General features: G+C 42.8%; 1 protein-coding gene across 1 annotated transcript in view; it reads left to right on the forward strand.

The window, feature by feature from the left end:
- The window catches only part of LOC100668142 (zinc finger protein 420-like), a 52,893-nt gene extending 50,695 nt beyond the window's left edge, over positions 1-2,198 (forward strand). Inside the window, exon 11 of the transcript XR_010319718.1 lies at positions 167-2,198. The gene's annotated coding sequence lies outside the window, so the exon portion shown is untranslated. The remainder of the gene's footprint in view (positions 1-166) is intronic.
- The last annotated feature ends 5,833 nt before the right edge of the window (positions 2,199-8,031 follow it).

Here is an 8,031-nt window from a genome sequence, read left to right on the forward strand (position 1 = left end):
GTATTTTAGAGAAACAGTGACAGTAATGGTAATATTTCTGCTAGATGATTTAACCTATGCAACATGAGACACATCAGGGTAAAACTGTGTACATCACTAACTGTGGTTGGTAATGGTGAAATGGGAACAAATTTATTTCCAACAGCGTCTTGCCTGTTTTTAACAGAAGTCATATAGTAGAGAACTTCTATGAAAGTAACGAAGGCAGTCTCTGTGGGAAAGCCTTCAGCTGGATTCCAAATCTTACTGCGCTAAAAAGAAATCCTCCAGAAGCAAACCCTATTGAATACTGTGAGTGTGGAAAAGCCTTCATGGAGCACCCATCACATAAACATCATGGCAGATCTCACAGTGGTACAATACCTGTCAGTGTAAGGAATGTGGAGAAGCCTGTACCTGTCCCTCTCACCTAGCCACTCCAATGAGAACTCTTAATGGAAAGAACCCCATAAATGTAAGGTATGTGGGAAGGACTTCATTTGTATCTCAACCCTTAAGAATCCTGTGACGACACTCACTGGTGGGAAATGCTGTGAGTGTAACGAATGTGGGATAGATTTCTCTAGTTTCTCATCCTTTCAGACACATGTAAAAGATCATAAGCCTGAATATAAAGAATGTTGTAAAATGTATAGTGGTTCTTCATCCCTTGTTTTACTTACAAAAATTCATAACAGAGGTAAGTCTTATGAATGTAAGGAATGTGGGAAAGCCTTTAGTGTTTACTCATCCCTGACTCAACATATAAGAACTCATGATGGAGAGAGACCTTATACATGTACGGAATGTGGGAAGGCATTTAGTCGTTTCTCATACCTCATTTCACATATAAGAACTCACAGTGTGGAGAGGCCTTATGAATGTAAGGAATGTGGGAAAGCCTAGGTGTTTCTCAAATCTCTCTCACTGTATGAAAATTCACAGTAGGCAAAGGCCTTACGAATGTAAGGAATGTGGGAAAGCCTTTAGTCATTCCTCATCTGTCACTCATCATATGAGACCCCACAGTGCAGAGAGGCCTTATAAATGTAAGGAATGTGGGAAGGCCTTTAGTGATTCCTCACACCTTACTACACAGAAGAACTCACAGTTGAGACAGACCATATGAATGCAAGGGACGTGGGAAAGCCTTTAGTGATTCCTCAGCCCTCACTACACATAGAACTCACAGTGAAGAGATGCCTCATGAATGTAAAGGATGTGGGAAAGTCTTTAGGACAACCTCAAACCTCACTACACATAGATGAACTCCAGTGGAGAGATGCCCTATGAATGTAAGGAATGTGGGAAAGCCTTTAGAGATTCCTCAGCCCTCACTACACATAGAAAAACTCACAGTGAAGAGAAACCTTATCAATGTAAGGAATGTGGGAAAGCCTTTAATGATTCCTCACACCTTAGTATACATATAAGAACTCACAGTGGAGAGAGACCTTATGAATATAAGGAATGTGGGATAGCTTTCAGTTGTTCTTCATTCCTAACCAATCATATAAGAACTCCCAGTGCAGAGATGCTTTATCAATGTAAGGAATGTGGAAAAGTCTTTAGGCAAGTTTCAAACCTTACTAAACGTAGAAGAATTCACAGTGAATAGAGGCCTTATGAATGTAAGAAATGTGGGAAAGCCTTTAGTGATTCCTCAGCCCTGGCTACACATATTAGATCTCACGGTGGAGATATGCCTTATGCATGTAAAGAACATGGGATAATCTTTAGGGGAGTCCTACACCTCACTAAACATAAAATTCACTTTGGAGAGAGGCCTTAGGAATGGACAGAATGTGGGAAATTGTTATTTCCTCACACCTCACTTCACATATAAGAGCTGACACTTGAGAGACTACTCTGTGTCAAAAGTGGAATGTTTCACCCTTAGCGCTATAATTTCAAACAGCAAATTTCTGAAAGTCTATGATTAAAGAACAAAGTTTCTCTGTGAGTAAGAAAGTAATACCAACTTAAAGAACGGGTTTATTGAGCTACTTTGTGCCTTTGGCAGAAGTGATAGTTTGATTGTAACTATGGCACTGTCCTCATCAGTGTTTGTTACTTTCTCAGTGCAAGCTAAATTTTACCTTTCTGAACGTCTTTACCTATTACAAGTAGCGCTGCAGGGAATAGCCTTGAGCAAATGTGGTTTTATATTTTTAATTTTTTAATTAATGTTATTTTGCATAGAATTAAATGCACTCATCTTATATATGGTTTAAGAGTGGGTTTTTTTTTTTTTTTTGTATTGTATTTAACGCATTTCCCTACATTCTTTTCTATTGTAAAGTTTCCTATTTTACACTTTGTAATACAGTATGTTTATCATAGGGTGATACTTTGGGACTGTGGAATTATTCTATTTTTCATCATAGTTTGGCCTACTAATTTTAGTGTCCACTGAAAATTATTACCTATGTTTATTATTACTGTGGTGTTTACCAAACGGTAGTTTCTGGTTCCATTCATTTCTTTTGTTTATTTAGTGAAATTCTGAAAAAAAAAAAACAAAAAAAAGCTTTCCTTTCTCTCCCCTATATCAAATTGTTTGGAATATTACTGGTCGTCCACAATTAGATACGAGTTCCATTTCTTTGTTCCTCTTTAAATCTAATTTGTGTGTAAGTTAGAACAGTTAGGTATGGTTCCTATCTAACATCAGTTAGTCAGATGTTTGTCTTAGTATATAGTGTACCTTTCTATGTGTAAAAAACATTAAAGAAACTTTTCCATGTACGCTAAAACATCTTTAGCATGATAATACAGTAATAATAATATTTGGGTTTTGATGCAGGTTGGAAGGCCTTGCCCATTTGTTGTTATGAACCTTTGCCATTTTACTGGATTCCTTCTTGGTTTGCCCCTGCTACCCCTGATTTAGGGAGGCCAGTGGGGCACACCCGCATGGGCACTGCACGTGAACCCCTACTGTGGGGTTGGGTGGGTGCAGGGAGAAGGAATCACAGAGCATGAACCCTTTGCCTATGTATCTCCACACTCTACATCTCAGAGTGCCTGTCTCTGCCTGACTCTGAGCAGTAAGAGCACGTGGTGGGCAGACACCGCGTCACCAGCGGACAAAGGACATGGGCTTTGATTTCCCACAGGAGAAGGTCTTAATTTGTAATACACTTTACAGTGGTTAGTTTCTAACTGCGGATTGTATGTATGTCCAACTTTCATAACCTACGGATTGCCAGTATAGACTAGTCCATATTACTTTTTTTTTCTTTTATTGTTCAAATTGTCTGAGATTTGGTTATTAGGCGGTGTCTTAAGTAGGTTCCTATCCTTTTTGACATGTTCCCATCATAATTTGAATTTTCTTTTTTGCCAGCGTTCAAGGCTCTTCTTGTCCTTTTCCAGCCTGAGCCATGGAATCAGAATTTTCTCTCAGAAAGCCTGGCTCCTTTCATTAGAGAATGATATTTAGAAACAAAGATCTGGATATTAGGTATGCTTATTGCTACTGGCCCTTAAAGTGAAAAGAGGTAGGAAATATATATGTGTCAGTATACACATACGAAGACACATATACCTATTTCTCTATGTATTTGTGTATATTTTAAAAATTACAAGATCATACCCATATCTCTGATTGCAGTCCAACACGACCAGTTTCATTTTGCCTTTTTTATTACTTTATATGTTACTCCTTTCTCTAACAGTAATACTGCTGGCTCTCGTAATCAATAACACATTATTTGCTGAATCTTAGCATATACATAGTTTCAGAATTGCTAATTGAAGTGATGAACCATCTTGCAGAAAGCAATTTGGCTTTTGTACCTGGTTCTTGAAAGTTGAAGGCATGTAAGATTAGAGGGACCATCTGGTAGCCTGATGCTAACCTCTTGAGGCATAATTTAGCTTACATGAAGGACTGGCCTATACAAGCACAGAATCTGGAGACTTAAGGGAGCTCCCCACCAAGATACGAGGTTAGAGTAACGCTGGGTGTGATGGTTAAGGTTATGTGTCAACTTAGCTGGGCCATAATTCTCTGGTTTGGCAATTATGTAATGATGTAAATAACAGTTATGTAATGATATAATTTGCCAGTCATATAATGATACAGTCATCCTCCATTTTGTGACCTGATGTGGTCATCCTCCATTTTTGCATAATGCCGATTTCCACACAATGACCTGATCTTTGGAATTTAGCCATGTCGGCAAATGAGGAACGAGTGCAGCTTATGTTATTGAATTGTGCACATGAGAAGTGTTAAATTGGAAAATGTTGTGTTATGTATATATTTACCAAAAAAAAAAAAAACACTTCAGGGTAGGACAGAGATGTGAACTGTGAATTGTCGAATTTTTTTTTTTTTTAATTCCATGTATTATCTTATTCTCATTGTATTACATTTGGAAAAGGCAGTATATACCTATGATACAAAATATATATGCAGGGTATATGATGCAAAGTCTCTTTCTCACCCTTGACCTCAAACTTCCTCACCAGAGGAATCCTTCTCATTTTCTTGTGTATCCACAGATACTCTATGCATATATACAAAGGTAAATGACTTTTTCTACACAAATAGTAGATTACCATACCTTTTGTTTGCACCTTGCTTTTGTTAGGTCTATGGATGCATTTTAAAATATACAGTCCAAGTTTTAGTAGATGCTACCAGATTACATTCTGTACGAGTTTGCCAATTTAAACTCTAGCAATAATATATAAAAGTGGTTTTATTTTATTTTATATCCACATACCATTGCCAACAGTGTTAAGAAAGTGATCTTTGCAAACTTGGAAGGTAAAAAATAGAATTCCACGGGAATGCCACTTTGGAAGACAGCTTGCCAATTTCTTACAAATCTAAACATAAAACCAAAAAACCAAACCCGTTGCCATCAAGTCGATTCCGACTCATAGCGACCCTATAGGACTGAGTAGAACTGCCCCCATAAAGTTTTCAAGGAGTGTCTGGTGGATTTGAACTGCCAACCCTTTGGTTAGCAGCCATAGCACTTAAGCACTATGCCAGCAGGTTTTCCAACCTAAACACAGACCTACCACTTTGATCTAGCGGCAGTACTCCTAGGTATTTACCCGAGTGGGTTAAAAACGTGTGTTAATTTTGTAGTCCCTGCCAGTTCTATTTGATATAAAGTTCCCATTGAAAATCCAGGATTTCTCGTTCTCTTTACGTGCAAGTAAGTGCCACTGGATAAACTCCTTATACGAATTTGCTATGGCTGTGTGAATACTGAGGGACTTAAAATAAGAAGCCCTTATTTCTGGATCAGCGGGGCAGGTTTCTGGTCTTGGCTGGCCCCCACATGCATCTTTGTCAGCTGGGGGTCCTGGAGGCACCTGCTCGTCCAGGCTGGGTTCTCTCACAAGGTCGGGCTTATTTGGATGCATGCTGGTCCAGGATGGCCCTGGATGGCATGTCTGGGCTCTGCTCCACCAGGTATCTCTTCCTTCAGCCAGCAGACCAGGCTGTTCCAGTGGTGGAGGTGGGTGCCCAGAGAGAGAGGAGGCTTGCAGCGTTTCTTGAGGTCTGGTAGGGAATCTGCACACACTAGTCCTTCCTCTTGCCCAAAGCAAGTCGCTCAAAAAAGCAGTTGGCTATCAAGTCAAATCTGAGTCACGGCAACCCCATGTGTGTCGCAGTAGAACTGTGTGGAACTGGGTTTTCAGCGGCTGGTTTTTTGGAAGTAGATAGGCTGGCCTTTCATCTGAGATGCCTCTGAGTGGACTGGAAATGCCAGCCTTACTGATTAGCGGCAGAACGTGTTAACTGTTTTTACCACTCAGGGACTCCAAGCAAGCCTTGCGAATTCACCGTCTGGTGGGTGGAGTCACAAATTCACATAGCACACAGTGTGGTTCAGACACAGGGAGAGGAGAAGAATGGCGACTACTTTTGCCCACAGTCAACTGCTTTCATCCATCTTATGTTCCCATGTGGAGGAACCCCCACCAGGTGCCACTCGTGGCCCCTCTCCACCTCCCAGTCACCCTTCCCCAGGATAGAGACACTTAGGTCAGCAGGACCAGGCATGCCGGCCTCTCCTCTTCCCCTCACCTCTGCATGGGCTCCATCTGCCTATGGGGAGCCTGTGGTCCTGTCAGCTGTGCAGGTGGTCTGCAGGTGCCCATCTGTGTCACGGATTGGTCACTGCATGGGTCCACATCACAAGTGAATTATACCAAGCCCACGAGCTGAGGTGCGCACTCTCTGCAGCTCCAGGCAGCCCAGGTGAGCCTATGCCCGTTGAGGCCCTCTGTGGTTTCCCAGAGGTTCAGTCTGTGTCTTTTCCCTCAGGTGCCCTGGGTTCCATGCAGCCCAGAGGCAAACCTGTTCCCCCTCTATTCTCCCTGGTTTCCTTTCAGCAGCCCCACCCAGGGCTTGGACTAGGGTGAGGCCAATGATGCTTCTGGGGTGCTAAATTGAAAGAGTGAGTGCCTCCCTGTGTCCTGTGCCCCTTGCTCCCCTTCACCCTACTCCCAGAATGGGCCCTCCAGCCCAGCCAGATACCTTAGTGGGTCCTCCCCCCACCTCCCACCCCAGTTATTCACCTTGGGCCTTTCCCCTTGGGTCTCCCCTGTGGAAACTTTTTCCTTTCCTGTGGCTCAGCGGTGACCCTGGAGATGGAGTGCATGCCCTTTCCTGAGGTTTCCCAGGGCTTCCGCTTGGTCCTTACTTGGTTCAAAAGTCCAGAGTCCCCAGGTGCTCAGTCTTCTTCTGTTGGCATGCCTTTATTTCCCACGGTCCTTACCTCCTGTCCCCCAGACTTTCCTCAGCTCGGCTGGGCTCCTTTCCCCAGGGCTCGGGGCTCAGGCACAGTTCTTATTTTCTTTCCTGGCATCCCTCAGAGGCCCCATGGCCACTCCAGATGGGTTTCTTCTAACTTTGCCCTGACTCAAGCTCTATGTCCCTTGGTTTCTTCTTGGTTGGACAGCGCATCTTGAAGTCTGGGTTCCTGCATCCAGTGGTACTTCCCCTCTCTGCACTTGCACAGTCATGGAGCAGTCACCACTGTGTTTCCACCTCCACTTGGCAACTCTGTTTACGCCTTGTGTCTGCCAGAGTCTGTTGCTGCCATCTGGCTTGTGCTTCCCCAACCAAGGTTTTCCAGTCCTAAGATCCAATCCTGCCATTTGCTTATGTGGAAAATATCCAAAAGTCCTGATTCCAAAGTTATGAATGTGGTGTGGTTCCTAAAAATCCAAGCAGCCATAGGCTTTATAGTAGCCTAAGAATTTGTCACAGACTAATTATGTTCTAGATGCACTGCAGAGAAGTTTCCACAGGGCTCCCTTCATGTCTTTATTTCCCAGGGTATAGATGAAGGGGTCATTATGTAAGCAATGACGGTGTACGGGGCCAAGGCAAACGCCCCTGCCCAAAAGACACATGTGGATGTAGAATTGACAGACTCCCAGAAAGCTCCATAGAACAAGGAGACTACTGAGAGGTGAGACCCACAGGTAGAAAATGCTTTATACTTCTTGCTATGGATTGAATTGTAGCCCCCCCATAATAATGTTATGAATCCTAACCTCTATACCTGTGGGTATACTCCCATTTGGGGGTGGGTTTTCTTTACTGTGGTAATGAGGCAAATTTAGTGTAGGGTGTGTCTTAAGTTAAAAAGAGCAGATTGAGCAGGCAACCAAGCAGGCAAGCAGAGATGGGGGAAGACAGATGCCACAGCACATGAAAATCACCAATAAACTGAGAAATACAAGCTGAGAAGAGACATGGACCTTCCCCCAGAGCCCACAGAGAAACAAAGGCTTCCCCTAGAGCCAGTGCCCTGAATTTGAACTTCTAGCCTCCTAAACTCTGAGAAAATAAAATTTCTATTTGTTAAATCCACCCACTTGAGGTCTTTCTGTTACAGCAACATGAGATAACTGAGACAGAATTTGGTACTGGAGAGTAGGCTGCTGCTCTAAAAAACATCTGAAATGTGGAAGCAATTTTGGAATTGTGTAATGGGTGGAGGCTGGAAGAGTTTTAAGGTGCCTGTAAAGAGGGAAACCCTGGTGGCATAGCGGTTAAGAGCTATGGCT

This window comes from Loxodonta africana, chromosome X (genome assembly GCF_030014295.1).
Source record: "Loxodonta africana isolate mLoxAfr1 chromosome X, mLoxAfr1.hap2, whole genome shotgun sequence".
Lineage (NCBI taxonomy): Eukaryota > Metazoa > Chordata > Mammalia > Proboscidea > Elephantidae > Loxodonta > Loxodonta africana.